Source organism: Lepus europaeus, chromosome 15, assembly GCF_033115175.1.
Source record: "Lepus europaeus isolate LE1 chromosome 15, mLepTim1.pri, whole genome shotgun sequence".
NCBI lineage: Eukaryota > Metazoa > Chordata > Mammalia > Lagomorpha > Leporidae > Lepus > Lepus europaeus.
The window spans coordinates 15653882-15679984 of NC_084841.1; positions in this window are offsets into that span (position 1 = coordinate 15653882).

The window sequence follows — 26103 nt, forward strand, 5'->3', positions numbered from 1 at the left end:
GACAACCTCTGTTAACCTTCATTTTCTCCTTCAAAAATCCTCCTGCTTAAAAAAAAAATCCTCTAGCTAATTTGCAAGTGATTGGGAGGTGGGCTCATTTGGAGATGGAGAGATCTATTTTGTCAGCCCAAGGATCCAAGAGCTTCATTTTTCTTGTTGATTATTGCTTATAGCCCTTGCCTACATGTCCACTAAGCTACAGTCTTCTGGCTTTTTACTTGTTGAACTCTTTATTTGCGGGAACATTAAGCCTTTAAATGCAAAGTAAATTAAAGATACCTTAAAAGTGAAGGGGAGAAGGTAAAAAGGGAGAGGGAAAGAGGATGAGAGGGAGAGTAGGAGAGAGAGAAAAGGATTATAATCATATTCTCAAAACTATATCTATGAACTATATTGAACCTGTTAAAAATTAAAAAAAAAAACTAAAAATAAATGATTAAATATAAATTCAAGAGCTTCTTAAATAAACCGTTTCTTAGCATCAACTCTATTTTTTAAAAATTTTTTATTTATTTGAGAGGTAGAGTTACAGAGAAAGGGAGAGACAGAGAGAAAGGTCGTCCATGTGCTGGTTCACTCCCCAAATGGCTGCAACAGGAAGAGCTAAGCTGATCTGAAGACAGGGGCCAGAAACTTCTTCCAGATCTCCCATGCAGGTGCAGGCTCCCAAGCACGTGGTCCATCTTCAGCTGTCTTCTCAGGGCATTTCCAGAGAGCTGGATCAGAAGACGAGCAGCTGGGACTCAAACAGGTGCCCATATGGGACGCTGGTGTCACAGGAGGTTTAGCCTACAGCAGCACAGTGCCAGCCCTTCGTTGCATTAACTCTTGTTCTCCAGTGAATTGGGTGCTCAACATCAAGCAGCCCAGGCATACTTTTAAATGGTATCAGTTCTATTTTTATAAGAAAATATTTATTTTATTTTTTTGAAAGGCAGTGAAAGAGAGAGAGAAAATCTCCCATCTGCTGGTTCTCTCTCCAAATGTTGGCCACAGCTAAGACTCAGCTGGCTAAAGCCAAGAGCTTGAAACTTAATCTGAATCTCTGATATGGGTGGCAGGACCAAAGAACACGAGACATCATGTTCATCTCTCAGGGTATGCATTAGCAGAAAGCTGGACTCAAGAGCAGAACTGGAATCTAAACCCAGACATTCCAGTGGGGGATGAACTCATAACAAGCACTGACCTAATCATTATGCCAAACTCCCACCCCAGATATGTTTGGACTCTTGTATCTGGAAACTAGCAGTTAGAATCACTGGTCTTGAGGAGTGAGACAAACAGATAATTGAAACTAAGACTGAATTCTAATTGTGGAAGGTTCTGCTATACCATTAGAGTTAAAAGTTAGTGGTTTATACTCTAAAACTAAGTCCTGAACATTTAGGTATCCATACAATGATTACCGACTTTATATGCTACATCAACAATTTCATTTTTATTTGTTTAGGCATTTGTGACTTATTTGACTTCTAGATATGAGTTTTATTTTATGTTTCTAATGATTTAGAAAACAAACCACTAGTACTAGTATTTCTAATGATTTACAAAAAGAATCATGATTGCTTTGCCCAGTTCTGTATGTTTAAGGCATGTCTTATGTCTCATGATTGTAGGAACTTTATTCTACTAATGAAAAGCATAGTTTGCATGTACCGAGACATATATCATTTCCTATTTATTCAAATTAATGTTTTACATTATTTTTGCTCACTTCTCTTTAAAACATTAAATTTTATATGCTCAATATTACATAGTGAATTTACAGATTATATCTTGAATATTAACTAGATTTTTAAAATACCATATAACCGGAATCTGGAAATAAAAAGGTTTTCATGTTCTATTTTTTTAAAGCCAAATTTATATTCTAATTGAGTTTTTACTTCCAAATACAAAAATAAATCTCAACTTGGAAATACATAAGAATAGATTCTAGTTTACCAAAGAAATGTGTTTATCATGTAAATATTAAAATAATTCTATTTTTAGTATTATGCTGTATCATTATAATATATAGTATGAAGCTATTATTCATTTCATCTTTGTTTAAATTTCATTTGACTTTCTGAAACACGACTTAAGGAGTACGATTTGTTCTCTGTGCTTTATAGGCCTTAAAATATTTATTTCTTTTCAACATATGATTATTTTTATGTGCAGTAAAGCATGGGTTGTCAGTTGAATATGTTGAAATCTACAATCTTTAAAACTTTTATGGCAAATAATGTGAGTTACTCATCTTTTTCTATATATTTTCAACTGACAGTCAATAGGAAGTTAAAATTATATCCTCCAGTGGAACCCAGGCTCTACTAAAAAGTGAAAATAATTACTGTAGTAAGGGCATCTGCTTCAGATCATGTCATGGTAAAAAAGACTGTTGACCAATTTTGTTTTCACTAAAGCTTTAACAATATGGTAGTTGAGCCTCTGAGATAAACTTAAGACCTATTAATTGAACAGAATAAGAACAACAAAAGGAAAACTAAGAAGTCCTGAAAGAAATGAGAAATGTGGAAAAGTTTTTAAATACTGCTTAATATAGCAATATTTTCCCCCATGGCTACTTCCTTTAGTAACTTGGTATGTATCATTATTATTCTTGCTAATAGGAGTTCCTATACAGAATACTGAAATAATAAAATTCACACATAAATGATGCAAAAGGAAGTAAATATAGTGCACAGTGTTATTATATAAATAATAATGCAAAGATAAGAAGCAGAAAAATCAGAAAGGAATAATATTAATGATATAATAATTTTGAAAACACTTAACATAACTTGGTTTTAAAAAACAGTGTGAGACCAGTGCCGTGGCTTAACAGGCTAATCCTCTGCCTTGTGGCGCCAGCACACCGGGTTCTAGTCCCGGTCGGGGCGCCAGATTCTATCCTGGTTGCCCCTCTTCCAGGCCAGCTCTCTGCTATGGCCCGGAAAGGCAGTGGAGGATGGCCGAAGTGCTTGGGCCCTGCACCCGCATGGGAGACCAGGAGAAGCACCTGGCTCCTGGCTTCGGATCAGCACGGTACGCCAGCCGCAGCGGCCATTGGAGGGTGAACCAACGGCAAAAAGGAAGACCTTTTTCTCTCTCTCTCTCTCTCACTATCCACTCTGCCTGTAAAACAAAAAAACAAAACAAAACACACACACACACACACACACAAAAATGAAAAACAGTGTGAGTGATCTTCCTATGTTGTTATTGTTTTATTTTTCAGTTGAAAGGACAGGATTTTTCCTATTAATTTTCAGAAATCAATTTCAATGCTTAAAATGTTTTCTTGGGTGGATGTTCGGTGCAGTGTTTAAGGTTCTGTTTGAGATGTCCCACATCCCCTCTCTTACTGCCTGAACTCAAGTCCAGATTCCAGCTCCTGTCTAGTGTGCACTTTGGGAGGCAGTACGTGACGGCTAAACAACATGGGTATCTGACACCTACATGGGAGCCCCAGACTAAGTTCCAGTCTTCTGATTTTGGCCTGGCTAAGCCCTGACTGTTGGCATTTTGGGAATGAACCAATGCATGGAAAAAGCAGTCTTTGTCTCTCTGCTTCAAACAAAGTGAAAATAAATAAAATATAAATAATAATAAAGTATCACGAAAGAGTTATAAATCAATCACATTTTCTATATCCCCTTTCCACCCTCTATTGTAGGTGAACAAAAAAATATTTTAATGTTCTAATTTTGTGGCTAAGAAATGAATTTTTGTGCTAGTATTCCTGAGTTTAAATCCTAGTTTTACTATCCATGATTACCTATCTGGGGACAAATCACTTTGTCTCAAATCCCCTTTATCTTCACTTGCAAAATGTGTATAAGCATAGCGCTCACTTTGGAAGGTTTTTGCAACCATTAAATTATAATAACATCCATCTCATGTTCAATGTTACCAGAGTATTAATTATTACCAAGGCCATCAGATTTGCATATGACGTGACACCTATAAAGTTATATTAAAACTCTGATGTGACTTCACAAAGTTTGAGTTTATTAGGTTCTATGCTACAGTAATACATGTCAGTTAAGGAAAGGGACTAACAATTTTTTAAAATCTAAATTTCCAAAGATAGTATATTGTAGTAAAGAGCAAGAATTCTGAATTAGAATGTCATAGTATTATCTTAAGCAGGTAACAACATTTTGTCTGCTTCTGAATCTTTAAATGGAACTTCTCTGGTATGCTCTAAATGGAAATTCCTAGTTAGTTCATGCACAGTAAATTCAAGAAAGCCTGAGATATAGCTAAGGTTCGTGAAAGAATCCTTATTATTGTTACTGCTATTATTAAATAATTTCACATTAGTTCCTGTCTTCAAAAATCATTTCTCCCCAAAATTATGTTAGTTATCACCAATCCACTTGGCAGATAATGGCTCAGATGACAAAATGGTAACTGACTTGACTGGAATTTGAACACCAGTCAATTTGGCACCTTCCTTCTTTACGTTAGCAGGTCTCAGTGGGTTGTTCAGAGATTCTCAGGGGTCTGAAGACTCAAAGGTCTGGGAGAGCAGAGCTAATCTCATAGCCTAAGACATGACATCTTTTTTCACTTTCATTCCTATGAGTATAAACTAGAGTTTTCCAGACTCTTTAAGATAGGTGACATAGTAACACATTGACAGCATAAAGGGATATGTGAAATGAGCTTCCTTCTATAGTCATGCTTTCAAGAGATTTGCAGAAAAGTAAAATAATGTCACTCCTCTTAATAATTTTGTTTCTGAAAGTATAGCTATTTTTGCATAAAAACAGGTATATGCTAACATGCAATTAATACTTATTTGATAGAATTAAATAAATATATTAATCATCTCTGAATTCTAATTACTTATGTGGCAAATGACAGATATAATCCACTTAAAGAAAACCTCATGGCTCCAATGAATTTAAGAAGGTAAGGGATCAATTAGTTTGAGGACCACTGAGCTATATCATTTTATTAATACCCACACAGGTAGTAATGTATTTTAATTAATTTTTCAATCACATGTTTATTCATAAAGATAATAAAATTATACTGTTTTACCCACATATACTGGTTGAGGTATCTTTAATTAGCACAGTACTCAAATTTTCTTTATACTAACTGGGCTCAGGATAGGATCCTGAATACAGCTGGCTAACAAGGTCTGTCCTGGGATTCCAGATTAGGCAACTATTGCTACAATACATTAGACGGTCGTCAGTATTTAACATTAAAACTCATCTGGTATCTGATTCAGCATTGGTACCGTAGTAAGCTAAAGGTACATACATTCAAGCCAAATTTACACAGGAATAGTTTGCAAAAGTAAAAAAGCTTTTGGTCAAAAATAAGTGAGATCAAGTGTAAAGAAAGAGAAGAGGTAATAATCTCAGTTACCTAATGGGAAGAATTAACCCTGATTTTTGACATCCAGTTCCAGTCTCCTTGATCTAATTTCATTTTATTTCTGATTTAGGATGTTCTTGAAACTTCTGTGTTTCCTCCAATCTTTGTCTTCTGAATATGCATACTATTTTGAGATTTCTGTATTTATCTGTTGTAATACATTTCCATTGAAACAATCCACATATTTAGCAGGGCATATATAAATCAGCAGATGCAATATACACTTCAATGATGTTTATTTATAAAATGAAAACTCTTGCGTAGTCAATCTCCAGCTCAGAAATTTGAATATTGCTAGTACTCCAAATGTTATCCACATGCTCCCCTCAAGTCATTGGGCCTTTACAAAGCTGTCCTTTTATCTCCATAGACAATTGTGGCTGTTTATGAATTTGAAATAATTAAATCATAGCATATTCTGTCTTTTATATGTGGCTTCTTTAGCTACAACATGGATGTGGGATATAGCAAGTCATAATATATAGCAGCTGTTTGATATGGTCATTGATGGTTAATATTACATTTGATATGCATGCAGCAATATCTGATTGTTTATATACATATGTATATATATAAATAAAATCACATGTTGCCGTTGTTTGAAGGTTGGGTGTTTATAACTAAGGGCCATAATTAATAATGTCACTATAAACATACAATGTACACGTCATTGTCTCTGGGTGCACACGTGTATGTGTATTAAATTTGTAAAAATTAATACATATAATTTGAATGGCTGAAAATATTCCCAGCTTTTGCAACTTGATCGTTCCTTTGAATATTATTGGGTTGCAGTTCTTTATTGTATTCTAGTATGATTTATTTTCACATATATAATACACAATCTCCTGGGGTTTGCATTTTCCCTTTCTTCATTATGTGTTTTTTATGAACAGAATTATATAAAGTAGTAAAGGTTATTAATGTTTTTCATGGTTGGTGATTTCTGTGTCTATTTAAGAAACAAAATTATGATGATAATATCCTTATGTATTTTTACAAAACTACTATTGTTTGAGTGTGGTTTGAGAATGGTTTTTGGCCCCCAAAAGTCCATTGTAATGCACACTTCATACTCAGGGTGATGCTACTATAAGGCTGTGGAATCTTTGAGAGGTAAGCTCTGATAGAAGGTTCTTATATCATTGGAGGCATGTCCTCAAGTGCTGTGATCCCTTTAGTAATTCTTGAAAACTGTTGTTACAAAAGGAGAAAGCTTATCCCTACCTAACCTCTTTTTTTCCCCGTTTGAGATGTGACCACTCACTGCAACATGTATTCCCACCATTGTTATCTACCATTTGCCATGTGATCCTCTCCAGTACTGAATCAATGCAGGTTTTGTGCCTTTGAACTCCCCAAACTGTGAGCTAAATAAACCTTTCCTCCTAAGTTGTCAGCCTCAGGTATTTTGTTGTAGTGTAAAGCTCAAAAATACAGCAGTATATATGTGGATCAATTCTAATTCTTATTCCATTATTCTATTTATCTGTTCTTAGATCTATATCATATGTCTTACTATGTATCATTAATGCTAATTTTGATATAAAATAGTGCTAAGTCACTGTATTAGTCCATTTTCCAGGCTATTACCAAAACACTTGAGGCCAGGTACTTTATAAAGGAAAGAGGCTTTTTTTTTTTTTTTTTTTTTTTTGACAGGCAGAGTGGATAGTGAGAGAGAGAGACAGAGAGAAAGGTCTTCCTTTTTGCTGCTGGTTCACCCTCCAATGGCCGCTGCGGCTAGCGCATCTCGCTGATCCGAAGCCAGGAGCCAGGTGCTTCTCCTGGTCTCCCACGCGGGTGCAGGGCCCAAGCTCTTGGGCCATCCTCCACTGCACTCTGGGGCCACAGCAGAGAGCTGGCCTGGAAGAGGGGCAACCGGGATAGAATCCGGTGCCCCAACCAGGACTAGGCCCCGGTGTGCCAGCGCCACAAGGCGGAGGATTAGCCTGTTAAGCCACAGTGCCGGCCTAAAGGAAAGAGGTTTATTAAGCTTACAGTTCTGGAGGTTCAATAGCAGGCCACCAGTATCTGCTCTGCTATGTTGAGAGGGTCCTCTGTTCTACAGCACCACATGGTAGACATCACCAGAACAGGAGTACACATGAGAGGGAGCAATCACCTGGCAGGACAGGAAGCTGGAGAGTAGGGAGCGGGCAGTCTCGTTCTTTTTATAAGAAGGTACACACTTGAGACTGGCTCCACAAGACAAGTACTAATCGCTTCTGAGAGTGCTGCTCCGAAGACTCAGTTACCTCCCACTAGGTCCCACTTCTTAATGATTCCACCTCCTAAATACTAACAACCTGGAGCCCAAGTTTTCAACACAGAACTCCTGGGGGATGAACCATTCCCAAACCATAGCACTTTCCAAACTTTTTCTTCAGTAATCTATGTTATTTTTATAAAATTTGCATTTTCAAATACATTTTCATTTCATATTTTTAAATATTTTTTAAGATAACATTTTTAATTCCATTATACTCAAAGGATTTTTGAATATACTTAATAAAGACTTCAACAGATAAAAAAGTAAAATAAGAGTAAAAAGACTATACTCCATGAGGAAAATAGGCAAGGACTATCCACAGTAATAAAGAAAAAGATGTTCAACTTCATCATATACAAAAAACTTTAAAAGTCATAAAATCATTAAAAGTACATTAGTATATACTTCCTGTTAATTAGCTAACAAATACGTAACACAAAGCAAAACTAGATAAATGGGGCGATATCAAACTCAGAAGCTTCTGTACAGCAAAGGAAACAATCAAGAGTGAAGAGACATTGGAGAACATATTTGCAAGCTACTTATCTGACGAAGTATTAATATTGAGAATATATCAGCAATTCAACATCAAAAGAAAAACCAATCCACTTATGGAATGGCAAAAGACCTGCTAAGACAGTTCTCTAAAGAAGAAACACAAATGAACACATTTCTGAAAAAAAATGCTCAATATTGCTAGGCATCAGGGAAGTGCAAATCAGAACTGCAATGAGGTTTAATATCACCCCTGCAAGAATAGCGATTATGAAAAAGACAGAGAACAACAAATGCTGGTGAAGATGAGAAAGAGGAACTCTTATACCCTGTTGGTGGGGGTGTCAATTAGTACAGCCTACTTCAATGGTCTTGCTGAATAGAACATCCGCTTCTAAGTTCGGTCCAGGAATGCCTCATTTCCTGAGAAATGACATAATTTTGACACTACAATGAATATGCAGCCACCTCACATTAACTAAACAGAGAACTCGCAAAACAACTTAAAATAGTCTCAAACTGATGAATCTCTCCTCAGGAGATACTGAAGTTCCTGTCTCAAACATAAATAAGATTACATTTGGAAGAAGGACAATAAAGAAGGGTCTATCATCAGTTTGGTATGATATCTATGTATACCTTTGAATTTCTCCAAAAATTGAGATGGCCTATTTTCAGAATAAAAGCACCAGCTTTGGAAAAGTTACAAAGCTTCAGCCTGAAGATCTGATCTTCCTGATATATTTTAGTTTGCTTACTATCTGACTCACACATTCACTAAGAAAATGGAATATAATTACATATTTTATTTTAAAAGCATTTCCTAGGAACAAAGTAGGAGAAAAGGCTTCTTAGTAAGAGGAAACAAAGACAAAATAAGGAGTTACCACAGAAAAAATGTCCTACGGGCACCGTCCCTCTGACATTTTAGTTAGCTGTGTTTCTAGCTAACTTTTCTGTTCTCTTAGTGCTAGCATTTTGTGAGAAAATAGGATAAGTAGTAAATACAAAACAGGTGTTATCAGACATGATATGACGGCAATATAAAAATTAGGCTTAATTTGCAAATTTGATACAATGGTCAATGTTAAGAATAATTATGTGCTAACTCTATTAAAAACAAAAATCTAGAAGATAGTGCCTAACTTAACTAAAACTATCCTGGATTCAGAGTTCTACTTCTTTAGGCATGCAAAGAATAATAGCATCTTTAAAGTCCTCAAAGAATGTTAGTTTAAATATAGGAATATCACAGCGTGATATTCCACATTCATTATTTTTGGAGATATTAAAATAAAAAATAATGATGAATTTTGTGCAGCGCCACAGCTCACTAGGCTAATCCTCCATCTGCGGTGCTGGCACCCCGGGTTCTAGTCTCTGTTGGGGAGCCGGATTCTGTCCTGGTTGCTCCTCTTCCAGTCCAGCTCTCTGCTATGGCCCGGGAGTGCAGTGGAGGATGGCCCAGGTCCTTAGGCCCTGCACCTGCATGGGAGACCAGGAGGAAGCACCTGGCTCCTGGCTTTGGATCAACACAACGCGCCAGCTGTAGCGGCCATTTGGGGGGGTGAACCAATGGAAAAAAATGAATTTTTATTTTACTTTTTCAGTTTCATAGTGATTAGAAAGAAACATTTGTGTAGGACACAGTATTTGTGATATCATTTCCCTTATAATAATCAAATATATTGTACAAATTCTTGATGTTAGAATTACAAGAGATAGTCTCTCTTTGTGAACCTTATGGTCATTGCCTTCCGGTATTTATGTAGCTGTGAACTCCTCTCTTGACATTAAGGCCAACCTGTGACCAATAAATATGTTACAGGAATCATGGAGTGTGACTCCCAAGAAGGCTTGCACCTTCTATTCTATGGGATTGTTTCCTCTGAAAGAATACTGCTCTAGTCCAGGGGAAGATAGTTTAAAAAGTGGAGAGAGTACAATCTCAGGGAAGAGTTAGGGAGAAAACTTCAGAAGAAACCCCACACAAATTAGAGGGACACTGTAGATCTACATGGAGGGAGTGGATGTGCATAACTCAGGACCCTAGCAGCCGACAGCCTCAGCAGCAGATTTGGAATGAGGTGAGACAAGCCTGCAGTAGCCCAAGTACTGGCAATAAAGCTGCAGGAAGATCCTGGCATGAGTTTGGCCTGGAGCCTTGTGGGGGACAGTGAAATCCTGCCAACCTAGAGGGAAAAAAGGAGGTACATTTCTCTCTCCCTGACCACCCGGCACCGGCTTCCTGTAACCAGCAGAGAGAGGATGGGCACCATTTTGGACATACCTAACAGCTGCTCCAGTTCTTTTCCATGTGCTCAGCAACCAGCTGAGAGGAGATGCCTGAGACTGGATGGAAGAATTAGCAAGGGCTGGGAGCTCGTGACAGTGGGAGTCTGTGTGTCAGGACTGTGAAAACACTGTGGCTGCATGGGAGGGAGAAGGGTGTGGCTGGGACTTTGGGCAGTCACTGTGGGAGGCTCCACATGCTCGAGGCTCCCTGATTCCCTGGTGAGGGTCATTGCTGTGGTATCCATGCTCACACCAAGGTCTGCATTGATCCCTTGTGTGGTTCTGTTGGCAGTGTGGATGAATATTGTACCCACTGGGACTAGCACCCAGGCACTGGTCTCATTTGAGGAGAGTAGGTAAGCATGAGACTATGCCAACAGAGCAAAACAAACCTCCTCTTTGATTAAAAAATAAAAAAAGGAGGGGCTGGCGCTGTGGCGCAATGGGTTAACACCTGGCTTGAGGCGCTGGCATCCCATTTTGGGCGCTGGTTAGAGACCCAGCTGCTCCACTTCCTGTCCAGCTCTCAGCTATGGCCCGGGATAGCAAAGATGGCCCAAGTCCTTGGGCCCCTGCACCCATGTGGGAGACCCAGAAGAAGCTCCTGGCTCCTGGCTCCTGGCCTCGGATTGGCGCAGCTCTGGCCATTGCAGCCATCTGGGGAGTGAGCCATCGGATGGAAGACCTCTCTCTCTCTCTCTCTCTCTCTCTCTCTCTGTCTCTCCTCTCTCTCTGTAACTCTGACTTTCAAATAAATAAATAAATCTTTAAAAATAAAAAATAAATAAATAAAAAAGGAGAGATTTACCCTGCCCAAATTGGGTGTCACCTTGGACATTCCCCTCATGATGGAGCACTGAACAGAGCTCCCTAAAAGAGCAGACACTCCACTAAGCCACAGAGGCATAGTCTGAAGATAAAAACCATCACAGGGAAGGGGGAAAAAAAAACCCTAAAGCATCTTCACAAATACCTAATAATAAGTGCAGCATCTCAAGAAACAAGAATACAGAAGACAACATGACAACTCCAAAAGAGCTAGAATGTGAAGATGAAGAGATCGCAGAAATGCCAAAAATGGAATTCAAAAAATTGATCATAGGATTACTTAGAAGTAATCAGGAGCAAATCCACAAACTAAAGAAATCGTACACGGCATGAATGAAAAATTTTCCCATGAAATTGAAATTTTAAAAAAGAAATCAAAATGAAATATTAGAAATATTAGAAATGAATAATTCAATGGATCAAATAACAAATGCAGTAGAAGGCCTTAAAAACAGACTTGCAGAGGCAGAAGAAAGATTATCTGAGCTAGAAGACAAATCTCTGGAAATTTTACAGTAAAACCGAAAAAAAAAAGAAGATGAAATTAGAAAACTAAAAAGCAGTGTTGAGCTACTATTAAACAACCCAACATATGGGTCTTCAGAGTTCCTGAAGGCATGGAGAGAGAGAATTTATTAGAAGGCATATTTAATGAAATTATTACAGAAAACTTCCATAATTTGGGGAAAGTTAGAGTTACAATGAGAGAGAAATGGTCTTCCTTCTATTGGTTCACTCCCCAAAATGGCCCCAATGGCTGGAGCTGCACAGATCTGAAGCCAGGAGTCAGGCGTTTCTTCCTGGTCTCTGACATGGGTTCAGAGGCCCAAGGACTTGGGCCATCTTCTACTGCTTTCCTACATCATAGCAGAGAGCTGGACTGGAAGAGGGGCAGCTGGGGCTAGAAATGGTGCCCATATGCGACACATGAGCCGTAGCTGGACCAAAAAAAAAATCTTGCATTTCTTACAGAATGGTGCTTACTGCTTCAGAAAGATTTACTGAAGATAAATAGGGTTGTTCAGCACATATTGGTGGTTTTTTTGCTCAATGAAAGGTCTTTTAAGGAAGCATTATTGCCAAAATTTGATAAAGAATTACTTCTAGTAAAAACATATATTTAATTCATTTTTAACTCTAGCTAATATTAGAAAACTTCTGTAATAGAGGTCAGAAGTAGCAAACAAACTAGTGCTCTCTCTTACAGCAGTGATTTGCATCATGAACCATATCTACATTGTTTCACACACCTGTTATGTTTTTGCTTTACTTGCATTTAAAAATTATTTATTTTAAGTCCCGGTTGGGGAGCCAGATTCTGTCCTGGTTGTTCCTCTTCCAGTCCAGCTCTCTGCTGTGGCCCAGGAGTACAGTGGAGGATGGTCCAGGTCCTTGGGCCCTGCACCTGCATGGGAGACAAGGAGGAAGCACCTGGCTCCTGGCTTTGGATCGGCGTGGTGCAGGAGCTGCAACACAGCAGCCATAGCGGCCACTTTGGGGGTGAACCAACAGAAAAAGGAAGACCTTTCTCTCTGTCTCTCTCTCTCTCACTGTCTAACTCTGCCTGTCAAAAAATTGTTTATTTTAAATATATAAATAGTACTGATTGTGAAGTTAAGAAATTGCATCAATATTTTTTTAAATAACAAAATATGGGAGCTGGCTGTAGCGCAGTAGGCTAAGCCTCCACCTGCAGCACTAGTTTCCTCTATGGGTGTCGGTTTGTGTCCTGACTGCTCCTCTGCTGATCCAGCTCTCTGCTACGGCCTGGGAAAGCAGCAAAAGCCAGCCCAAGTTCTTGGGCTCCTACACCTACATGGGAGACCTAAAAGAAGCTCCAGGCTCCTGGGTTCAGATTGGGCCAGCTCCAGCCGTTTCAGTCATCTGGGGATTGAATCAGCAGATGGAAGATTCTCTCTCTCTCTTTCTCCCTCTGCCTTTACCTCTCTGTAACTCTGCCTTTCAAATAATTAAATAAATCTTAAAAAAAATTCACCTCTTTAAACAAAATAAGAATGCACTAGGAATCAACTATAAAAAAGTGAAATCATGGAAAATTGGAAGGACTTATAATGGAAAAATTACAATGCATAGGGATTGAAGGATAAATTTTAATGAAATACTGAAGAGGAAAGTTTCATTTGAAATATATAAATTTAAAGAACAAAGAGGAGTAATGAAGGATAATAAAATATTTACTAATCAAGTTGAAGGATTAATAATTTTATTGTGTTATAATAATAAGTGTTACATATTTCAGAATCAGCCTATAACACATTAGCAAAACATTCAAGCATCAATGGAAGGAATTCCATTGACTTTTTAAATTTATTTTTTTTTATTTGTTAACATATTTAATATGGTTCCTAGACACAATTCTTTTTTTTTTTTTTTTCAGACAAGCAGAGTTAGACAGTGAGAGAGAGAGACAGAGAGAAAAGTCTTCCTTTTTCCGTTGGTTCACCCCCCAAGTGGTTGCTAGGCAGGCACGTTGCAGCTTGTGTGCTGCGCCGATCTGAAGCCAGGAGCACGGTGTTTCCTCCTGGTCTCCCATGTGGGTGCAGGGCCTAAGCACTTGGGCCATCCTCCACTGCCCTCCCGGGCCACAACAGAGAACTGGAGTGGAAGAGGAGCAACTGGGACAGAATCCGGCGCCCCAACCGGGACTAGAACCCAGGGTGCTGGCGCCACAGGCAGAGCATTAGCCTTGTGAGCTGCGGCGCCGGCCCTAGACACAATTCTAAGAATATAATGATTTTCCCTTCCCTCCCCCTGCTACTTTGCTTTCCTTTCCTTCCTTTCTTTTCTCTTTTTTATATTTGAGATAAATTTTTAAAGTTATATTATAGTCAAGGACTTAATTTTCTACCAAACAAAGAGTTCAACAGGTAAGAAACAAAAGGATCCTAGGTAAGCAATTATTAAATTCTTTGAAGTGAAACTGATTGATCAATGTCTACATATATTTGAATATTTGGATGCAGTTAGTAAATAAAAGCGATATTTCCATATATTTGTGTTTTTTGCAAAACTCAGGATAGTGTAATAATTTTCACAGACATACTTCATATATGTATTTAGTATTAATAAAATTTGACATAAGAAATATACATATTAAGAAAATGACAAAATATCAGATTGCTAGGATTTAGCAAATGTCAGGCCACATCCAAAGCTTAGGAGATTTCAAAATTTATAACTTGAATATTTGAAATTATTAACATATATACTAATTCCCCATTATAATAATTTATTCCTTATATTTTCTATGGAGACATTTTTCACTGTCAGAAAAAAACAAGAAACTAAATATGTACTGTGATCGCTGCGCCAATCCGAAGTCAGGAGCTGGGTGCTTCCTCCTGGTTTCCCATGCGGGTGCAGGGACCCAAGCCCTTGGGCCATCCTCCACTGCCCTCCCAGGCCACAGCAGAGAGCTGGACTGGAAGAGGAGCAACCAGGACTAGAATCCGGGGTGCCGGCGCTGCAGGCGAAGGATTAGCCAAGTGAGCCATGGTGCCAGTCCTTCATAACTATTTGTACAAGCACTTTGGAGCTAGAAAGTCAGTACCATTTGACCTCTGAACATTGCTATCTTCTCAAAGACATGCCAAATATTAGTGGACATGAAAAAGAAATTTATCATTATAAACGTTTGTGTGAACAATTTCCTGGTGACATAACCATGATGCGGTTAATGGTTAAACTTGGAAAATTACTGAAGATGAAGGTGATGTTCATGGATCATTTTGTCCTCACTGAATGTTTGCTTTTGCATCTTTGTTCTCATTACCAACTTTAAGTTTTAAGGTAGCCTATTGGAACTCACCCATTTTACTGGTGCTTTGGATCAAAATGTTCCCTTAAGCATCATTTAGTGCGTTAGTAGATATTTTAACCTAAGACTAGATTATGTTCACTGGTGAGTAGAGGCATGCTAGCACAACTTGGGAGATGAAAATGTGGTAAACATTTATTATGGTAGTAGTGATTGAGAGCACAGAACTAAAATTCTCCTTGAGAAAGCATTTGAGCTGAAACGGATAAGTTTTTGATGGAATATCTTGCAAACTGATATGGGCTCCAATAAAAGACTGTAGAGATCTAAGCAGAGTCCACAATTGCTGACCTCGATCTTGTCTAAGGCCATAATTTTTATAAATGGATAGTTTTGTTAGGAAAGCATTAGACATACTTGAATTTGTTTTTGCTCAAATACCCCGAGTCTTAAAGAGCAAAACACCTTAAAAATAAGAGTTATTTCAAAACCTCCTAGCAGTTCCAAATGACCCAGAAATTTCACTCCTGGGCATTGATCCCAGAGAAATGAAAACTTATTTTCACAAAGAAACCTGTACAAAACTATGGATAGCAGGGTAACATGTTATAGCCTGGCTCTGGAAATCACTCAGAAGTCTAAGTTAAACATATTTGGTCCATCTACATCATGGAAAACCATTCAGTGATAAGAAAGATGGTCCATTGATGAACACAAAACTTGGATGCATCTCCAGGGAATTACACTGAACAAAAACAAGTCAGTCCCCAAATTCCAAAGTGTTGCATAGTATATGATTCCACTTATATAACATTACTGAACTGAGAAAACATTAATGATGATAAGAGATTAGTAACTGCCAGAGGTTAGGGAAAAGGGTGAAGGTGGGTGAGGTGGAGGTGAGTATGGTCGTGGAAAAACAAAAACAAGAATCCAGGGTCTGGCATTGTACTGACTATGGCACCGGCATCCTGTATGAGTGCCCATTCTTGTCCTGGCTGATCTTTCTCCCATTCAACTTCCTGCTAATGGCCTGGGAAAAACACCACAGGATGGCCCTGGTATTTGGATCCCTGACACCCACGTGGGAGATCTTTTACCCACTGTCTCCTAGCTTCAACCTGGCCCAACTCTGGCCATCGTGGTCATCTGGGTAGCAAATTAGTGGATGGAAGATCTCTCCCCCTTTGTAACTCTGACTTAAGCAAGCAAGCAAATAAAAATAACAAAACAGTATCCGCAAGGCAAAGGGGCTATTTTTTTTTAAACTTGTTTGTGAAGAAAAAACCTACATGTGATATATCAAAAAATGGACCCAAAGAGATCTATCTTCCAATCCCTAAAATCTGTTAAGTGTTGCATTAATTCAAAGAATGGTCTGCCCCCCAAAGAGATATATATTCTAATTCCTAAAATCTTTAAATATTGCATTAATTGACAGAATTGTCTTTGCAGATATGGTTAAGGATTTTAACATAAAGTGATTATCAGGAACTATTTGGATAAACTCTTAATATTATTACAAATGTCTTCCAAAGAGAACAGTAGAGGGAGTTTATCCACAAAGAAGGTGAGCCAGATAGTAGCATGAATGACTTTAGCCATTGTAAGAAGGAAAAACTAAAGATTAGATTCTCCCCTCAAGACATTGGGGGACCCACAGTCAAGTACACACTAAGACTGATTCTCCCCTAAAGATAAAGAACAGTCTAGCAACACCTTGATTTTGGACTTCTAGGCTCCAAACCAGTGAGAATAAATTTCTGTTATTCGAAGTCACTAAATTTGTGGTGATTTATTTACAGCAGCTATAGGAAACTAACATATCATACATGAGATGAAATTGTACAGAACTAAACATAAGCACACATACAGATACACAGATGAGTATATGTGACTGAGGAAATTTAAGGAAGACGGGTGGATTTCTCATATTACTATCTATTTTCTAGCTTGGATATTGCATTACAGTTTTCAAGAAGTTACCATTGGGAGAAACTGGTTAGTGGGTATGTAGTATCTCTCTGTGGTCTGACATTTGTATATGAATCTATACTTATCTCAAAATTAAAATTGAATTTAAAATAGTGGTAGAATTATTTGTAAGAACTATTAAGAAGAAGAAAAAAAGCAGCAGAACATCTTTATGACGTTATTGTATATCAAGATGCCTGAAACACAACACAGAAAAGATGTAACCATATATGGGTACAATTGTTATGGGTCAAATAAAATAAATTAATAAATAAAACGTTAATAAATCAATATATTAAATATGTTAAAATTAAGAAACATAATTTCTTTAAGGGGGCAGCTGTGTGGTGCAATAAGTTGAACCACTACTTGCTGTGCTAGCACCCCTTGTCAGAGTGTTGGTTCAATCTCTGGCTGTTCTGCTTCTAATTCAACTCCCTTCTAAGGTATTTGGAAGGGCAATGGAGGACAGTACAACTACTTGTGCTCCTACCATGCACGTAAAACGCCTGGATGATGTCCCTAGCTCCAAGCATCACATTGGACCAGTTCAGGCTATTTCATTATTTATGCAGTAAGCCCAAAGATGAAGGATTTCTCCCTCCTTCCCTCCCATTCCCCCCTTCCTCCTCCGTCCCTCCTTCCATCCCTCCCACCCTTCCTTCCTCCCTCGCTTCCTTCCTTCCTTTTCCCTTTTTTCTCTCTCTATCCCTCATGATATGAATAAACATTCTTAAAAGTATTAAAATGATTAAATATTAATCCACAGAGTGAGAAAATATAATTGGTGTACAGACATATAACAAAGGATTCATTCATAATGAGTCCCTACAAAACCATTTAAAGTCACAATAAACAGGAAATGAGCAAAAAGTATAGCCTCATAAGTGAGTATATCCCAAATGATCAATAATGATTAAATTCAGGAATCATCAATGAAATGTGAACAAAAACTGGGGGGGGGGGGTAAAAATTGGAGGAGGATATACCACTATATTTGCAGTAGAAAGACTAATATTAGAAAGTGACATATGTCAGTTATGTTGAGTAGAGATCTGCACTGATATAGTCATGGTGGCATTTTTTTTTGCATTATTCACAATAGGCAATATATAGAAACCACCTAAGTGTCTTCTGACAGATGAATGATGAGAATATTTATATGCATATCAATATACATGTTATATACACAATGAAGAATTATTATTCCATTAAAAGAACATTTTGTCATTCACAAAAACATGAATCAACCATTAAGTGAAAAAAACTGACAAGAAATGCAAATATCATTTGATCTAATTTGTATGTGGAATTAAAAATATCCAACTTATAGTAACAGAGAATTGAAAGGGTGTCATCAGGAACTGTGAGGGTGGTAGAAAAGAGGTATATTGGTCAAAGGATATAAATCTTAGGTTCTCAGATTAGGAAGTATGAGGACCTAATATATAGCATAGTGATTGACTGTATTTAACAGTAGTGAGTTGTGTATTTGAAATATCCTAAGAGAATAGATCTATTGTGTTCCCACCACACACACACACACACACACACAATGCAACCATGTGACATGATGAATACCTTAATGAGTGTGATTGTGATAACCATTTTACAAAGCTGATTAAGGATCAAAATATAATGTTGAAGACTCTAAATGTAAGCAATTTTTGTCAGCCATATTTCAGCAAAGCTGAAAAAGGGAAGAACAATTAAAAGAAAAGCCTTGAATCCCTATATTTTCCCTATGTTGTTAAGGTTCCTATTGCTTATTTCACTGTTATTTTTGAAGTCTACTATTGCTAATTTAATAATTATACCTTTTAGATTATTGTTGGTTCATTTAAAGAATATAGAGTGTGTTTTCTATTCAGTATGGTTCAAAATATTGAATAGTACTAGACCTCAAACTGATCTTTTATACAAAAGTAAAAGATAAGTATTTGTTATACTAATTTAAGATGTTAATCATATGGGAAGCTGGGTATGGTACATATGGGCACTCTGTACTACAGAATATTTCATTTGTAAATTTAAAACTGTTGAGAAATAAAATGTCAAAAAAGGAAAGTTAGATGATACCACATATGTGTCAGCATTTGGATAAACTGGAATTTTATTATATCACTCATAAAATTAAGTTGTCCAGTGTGAAAAACTGGACATACAACTTAAACTCACATACCCTGTGGTTCAGTAATTTACTCAAGCCCATATATCCAACAGAAATGAGAATATGTTTTTTACCCAAAGATTCATATGCTTTGAGTAATAATATTCCTAAGAATCCCATATAGGAAACCATGAAAATGTTCAAGAACTCTAAAATTACACAGTTGCATTCACACATAGCAATGTCACAGAGCAATAATGAGATAATTACTACTATATTCAGAGTCATGGATGAATTGCTCAAAAATAACACTTGTGGTGAGTGTTGTGACACAGTGTGTTAAGTCACTGCCATTAGCAACACCCACACTCCATAAGTTCAAGACCTTGTTACTTTGTGTCCGATCCAGCTTGCTGCTAATGGCCCTGGGAAGCAAAAGAACACATGGGCCCCTTCTTTCTGTCATTCTACTTTATCAAATAAATAAATAAATAAATCTTCCTTTTAAAGAATAGTAAACTACCATACGATCTAGCAATTCTACTTCTTGGAATATATTCAACAAATTAAAATTGGGATCTGATGTTAGTATTCTTAGGAGTCCTATAATAACACTTTTATTAGGGCTATTAATACTCCTATGTTCATCACAACAATTATAACAGTGAATGCATATGTGAGAATCACCTAAATGTCCACTGATAAACAGATAAAGGAATTGTGGTGTACATATAACACTGGAGTACTAATCAGTCTTAGAAAAGGAAGATATATTGTCACAGGCAACAACATAATTTGCCTTGGGAATTTTGCTAAGTACAATAAACAAGTAATGGAAAGAAAAATATTGCATGATGCTATGAATTTGGGAAATTTAAAATATAAGGGGCCTCAAAAAATCACGGAAAAAGCATATTATGAAAAAACTATGCATGACTTTAACAGTGTTTCCGAATCAAAATGAACTCAACTTTTAATTTCATATTTCCAGGAACTTTATTGTGCCCACTCATATTTAAGCAGAAAGAGGCATGATGGAAAGGTGTTTGTTGGGGTGGGGGAAGAGAGTTACTGTTTATTAGGGTGAATATAGAGCTTCAATTAGACAAGATTAGTAAAATCTAGAAGATGAGTAAAATTCTAGAAATCTACTGCACAACATTGCTCCCACAGGTGAAAATACTGCTTTGCACAGCTAATATTTTGTGATGAGAATTCAATCAAGACCTCAAACAAATACAAATGTATGGTGTGAGTCCACTTAAATATACATAATTGAAAAAAGTATGAATGCATTCTACTTTTTAACAATTCTAAAACAGTGCTTTTATTGTGATTAGTTTTGTTTTTATTATTCTCCAGAGTTTAATAGCAAATTTAATATTAAGTTTTTACAAGCTATTGTATTTTATCATTTTCTGTTCTTTGAGAATAGTACATGATTTTTTAAAAATATCAATAAAACTGAAACAGTATTTTTATACTTTGTGTTTCTGTGTGGGTACAAACTGATGAGGTCTTTACTAATTATATACTGAATTGATCTTCTGTATATAAAGATAATTGGAAATGAAAAAAAACAACCTGGTGTTAAATTGGAAATGGCATAGAAAATTAATTAATTTTTAAAAAATATTATGTAGGATCTCTGTCTTTAATGTGCTGTACACTGTTATTTAATGCTATAACTAGTACTTCAACGGTAGTTTTTTCACTTTGTGTTGCTATATGGGGCAAACTGTTGAAATCTTTACCTAATATATACTAAACTGATCTTCTGTATATAAAGAGAATTGAAAATGAATTTTGATGTGAATGGAGGGGGAGAGGGAGTGGGAAAGGGGAGGGTTGCAGGCGGGAGGGAAGTTATGGGAGGGGAGAAGCCATTGTAACCCATAAGCTGTACTTTGGAAATTTATATTCATTAAATAAAAGTTTAATAAATGAAAAAAAATCAATAAAACATTTGTATAGGAGAAGTCTTCCAAAACTATGTAAGTGGAAGAATCAACAATAGATTTCATAAGCAAAGCAGAGTCAACACCAGGTGAAGCCGCTGATGTGGCTATCACAATATTGTGCCTGGGAAAATCTATTTAATTTCTCTGAAATGTAATTTCTTGTTCTCTAACATTTGAAAAATAAAATTATGACATTTGGTTTGGTGATTATATTATTGGCTGGTTTTGAATACGTTGCAGTTTGCATGATTATTATCTTCACTCTTGTTAACATAATGAATAACCTTTGTGAGGCACTCTGTTTCAAACACGGAAGACTCCTTCTCTAAATACAGATCAATATGCTGTGCTTTTCAAAGCAGTTTTTTTCATCACTCACATAGTTATGCTCATGTTTCAGGTATTGTTGATCATTTCAAAAATGCAATTTTATGAGTTTTAATAGTTATAAAGAAAATGTATAATTATGTATTTTTAAGTGTTTCACTTTATCATTTTTATTATTCAGTTCCAAGTTACTTTTCTTCATCTTAAAGTGAGTCAAAGTAATTAGCCTTTAATTTGTCTACTTACATTTGAGCCACCTACGTTAATTGCACTGGAAGCAAAATGACAAAGTCTTAAATCTATAGTATGCATATTTTCAGGTTTTGGAAGACCTAGACTTCCGAGTTTAGAACAAATAAGTATTCACATGATATTGTATGTCTTAGAAATATATTCAATAATTTCTAAAAAATACACAACAAACATTAAAATATCTGTAAAATATCAACATAAGACATATTTTATTACACAATTTGAATTATTAGATGAAGATACATTATATAAAACTGGAAACCCAATATTGACATTTTATATAGTTAAAATTAAGCATTTTGTGAGATAAATAATCACTGAAAAATTCATTTTTGTACAGGACATTATTTAAATATAAATATTAGCACCTTATACAATAACCAAATAATTAAAATGAAAATTATCTCAATATAAAATAATAGTCTCAGAATAACATCATAATAGTGCAATTCTTCTACATGTATCATCACCTAAAATAGACCTACTAATTTTTCTTGATTCCATGAAAATATCTACAAAAAAACCATCATTGTGTTACCACACTTCTGCTCTTTATAATACTATTATAAGAATATTGACTTGAATTTTAACATGTCCCTAAACATCAATGAAAAAAAATGTGATACTTCACTCATCTCATAACAAAACAAATATAAGGGGGCCAGTGCTGTGTAGTGGCAGGTAAAGCCATCTCGTGCTGCACAGGCATCCCATATGGGTACCAGTTCGGAGTCCCAGCTGCTCCACTTCCCACACAGCTCTCTGCTAATGTGACTAGTAAAGCAGTGGAAGATGACCTAAGTCCTTGGGTCCCTGCACCCATGTGGGAGACTCAGAAGAAGCTCCTGGTTCCTGGCTTCAGATAGGCCCTGCCCTGGCTGTTGCAACCATTTGGGGAGTGAACCAGCTGATGGAAGATCTCTCTCTTTCTCCCCCTCTTTCTATAATTCTGCCTAATAGATAAATAAATCTTTAAAATAATGAAAGCAGCTTGTAAGAGTCTTGTGGTGGTCTTAAAAACCTATACAGACATTTCCTAATCCACCCGGTTCATTCTCCATTCTTGAGTTGTGGGCTGATCTCGGCAGTTCATTTCTAACAAGCACATATGGCAGAAATTATGTTTCATCTTTCCTGGGATGGTAACAAGGAGACTACAACGTTCATTTTTGCTTTCCCTTCTTCCCTTCCTCTCTTCTTGGATCATTCTCTGGGGCGCCAGCTGCACTGTGTGAGCTGCATCACAGAGAAGCCCAGGTAGTGAAGTTATGTGTAGGTGTGTATGTGGGGGGCTGGGGGGCAGGCAGGGCACCTCAGTCCACACCTGGTGAGGAACTAAAGCAGCATTAACCATGTGAGTGGCCTTAGAGGCAGATATCTGGTCCCCACTAAGCCTGGGAATGAAGGCCACCCCGGACAACTGTATTCTTTTCAGACACCCTGAGCCAGAACCACCAAGATAAGCCACTTCTAGTTACTTCATCCTCAGAGAACACGTACGAAGATAAAGATTGCTTTAGGCCACCAAGCTCAAAGGAAACTAATACAGGTAGGAAGAATATAGAATTTGGAGACATAACTTTAGACGATGCCAGCTACCAACAGACATACTTGATCTATTATAACTTTTGTTTTTTTATTTTCTAAATTGGAGGCATTACACACACACATGCGCTCACACATACTCACAGACATACACACATATATAATATATATTATATCTGGATATATGTTTAATGTTTAATTCCATTTTCATGAACTTTTTGATTCATCCTCACATAGAACGCAATCCATAAATTACATATATCAAGGTTTACTTGTTAATGTTTTTATTACAAAGTATTTTATTAAATGCTTCATTTTTATTAAAATATTCAAAATGCAATTAATAAATTAATTAAGAAATAATTCCTCCATATCTCTACAACCATGGTTACTATCAGATAATTTCACTATATCTTCCAAAACTGTACAACACATAGGCAAGGCAGGAAAAGACTATAAATAGTTATAGAATACTATCTCCACATCATAGTAAAGAATATGACATTCTTAATTTGAAAATTAAAGAATTTTAATAATTTCTTTTTTTAAGAAGATTTATTTGTTTTGTAAGTCAGGGTTACAGAGAGAGGAGAGAGAGTGTGAGAGAATCTTCCATCTCACATCTTCCATCTTTCATCTTCCAGTTGATTCCCCAAATGGCTGCAATGGCCAGCACTGGGCCAGGCTGAAGCCAGGAACTGGGAGCTTCTTCTGGGTCTCACACTTAAGTAGAAGGCACCCATGCACTTGGCCCATTCTCTGCTACTTTTCCTAAGCCATTAACAGGAAGCTGCATTGGAAGTGGAGCTGCCAGGACTTGAACTGTCACCCACGTGGGGTGCTAACATTGCAGGAGGCATGTCAGCCCTACCATTCAGGATTTCTAATACTAGATGGTTACAATTTTTATTGTGTAGGTGACTGAACTAACCATTTGGAATAGTGCCTTTTTCTCCATTTTCTCTCAAATTAGTTAAGCTCTGTTATAGCCTAGCTTTAACAGGGTTTGGTAAGAGAGTAAGAAAAAGGTTATGCATTTTCTTATAAATAGACTATTTTGGTAATTACCACTCAAAATAATGAGAATTTAGAGAAATGTTTAAACATGTTGTCAGGAACATCAGGCTTCATGCTAGTGTCTTCAGTAATTTGAGCAAAGTTGCTTTTGTTTCTGAAGGGTCTGTACATATAAATCATTTGGGCAGCATTTGTTGAATGAGACAATTCAGTCAACTGTCTGAAGATTTTACTTGCTTTGAAAAAGAAACAAAGAATGTTCCCATCCATCCTTTTACTCTAGAGGACATAGCAGGGGTCTTCCAATGTGCATTCAGACAAAATAGGCTGTACTCTTAAAAAAAGTTACAATCTTCCCTAGTATCATTTTTGTCCTATACTTAATAAAACAAGTGAAATTTATGATGTTGAGATAATTTTTGTGCTAGACAATTAAATGCCTCCATGTAAAATGAAGTTCCATACCCTAAAAGAATGCATCTAATAGTACATAAAAGGTAGAGGAATGTATATATTAGCATAAATAAGAGGGAATTTGTGAAGAATGGGTATCTATAGAGGCATTGTAAGATAAAAGTACACCAATCTATTTTAGGTAAATGTTATTATCATAGAAAGAAATCCCACAAATCTCTTTATATATAAACCCTTAAGCAACATAATAGAACATCATTGATCTGTGTTTAACTACAGCTCTGTAAATTAGCTAGATAACAAAAGCTCAGAAAAATGAGTATTACTTTTGGCTTCTTTCTTGTATGAAAAACACGTAGTGAATCTCTGACTTTTAAGAACCTTTTTAGAATCAGTTCTATTAGATACTGATATTCACCAAAAATAATTTGATTATGATCTAGTTTATGTAACTTTATTTCCCCACATTCATAAACATATATGTTTATCTTGGGGGGTGGAGGAGAGATATTTTACTTCTTTTGACAATGATGCCATTGTCAATTTTCTCCAAAAACAAAGATATGCCAAAAATGACCACAAAACTAAAAACAGTCTGAACAGGAATTCTGAGGGCACCAAAGGATTTATCTTCATTTTTATCTTGTAACCGCAAATGATCTCTTGCTAAGAGATGTTTGTCCATACTCATCAAGGACTTTAACTTATATTATTGAAGTGGGAGCTTCCTAAAAATGGTATTGGAGAAAGGCGAGAAGAATTCTGTAAATGATTGGAGATACAGAGAAGAAAGATTAAATTCAAGTGTTCCAATTTCCAAGCTAGAAATTGGAAACTGCTCCTCAAAGAAGCAGTTGGATAAATAATGGCCAGGTTGTATAATAATCCTGGTGCTACATTTTAATTACATTTTGATTTAGGAGGAATCTTCCAGGTTGGCTTTATATCCCAACCACATTCATCACCCAGGTTTTATGAGGAAATATGTTGCGAATTCCAACAGTGACTCACAAATGAACTTGTACAATGTAACCTAGCTGTAATTTGGGAATGATTACATTTCTCTAATTTTGTTAATATTTAATTGCAATATTAGAAAATAAATGGGGTGATTAATGAATTAGAATATATTTAAAGCCATATGAAATTTATATTTACATGATTTGATGTGTACATATATATATGGTTTGTAGTTTAGCATAGTATTCATTCCTATTTATTTATTAGAGAGAGAAAGAGACCTTTCATCCATTAGTTAACTCCTCAAATGCCCCAAACAGCTGGTATTTGGTGAAGGAGAAGTTGTAAGTCGGAAACCTGAATTGTGTCTTACTCCCATGTGGGTGGCAGGGAGGTATTGAGCCATCACCTGCTGCCTCCCAATACACACATTAGCAGGAAGCTGGAATGGGGAACTGAGCCAGGAATGAAACCCAGATATTCCAATATG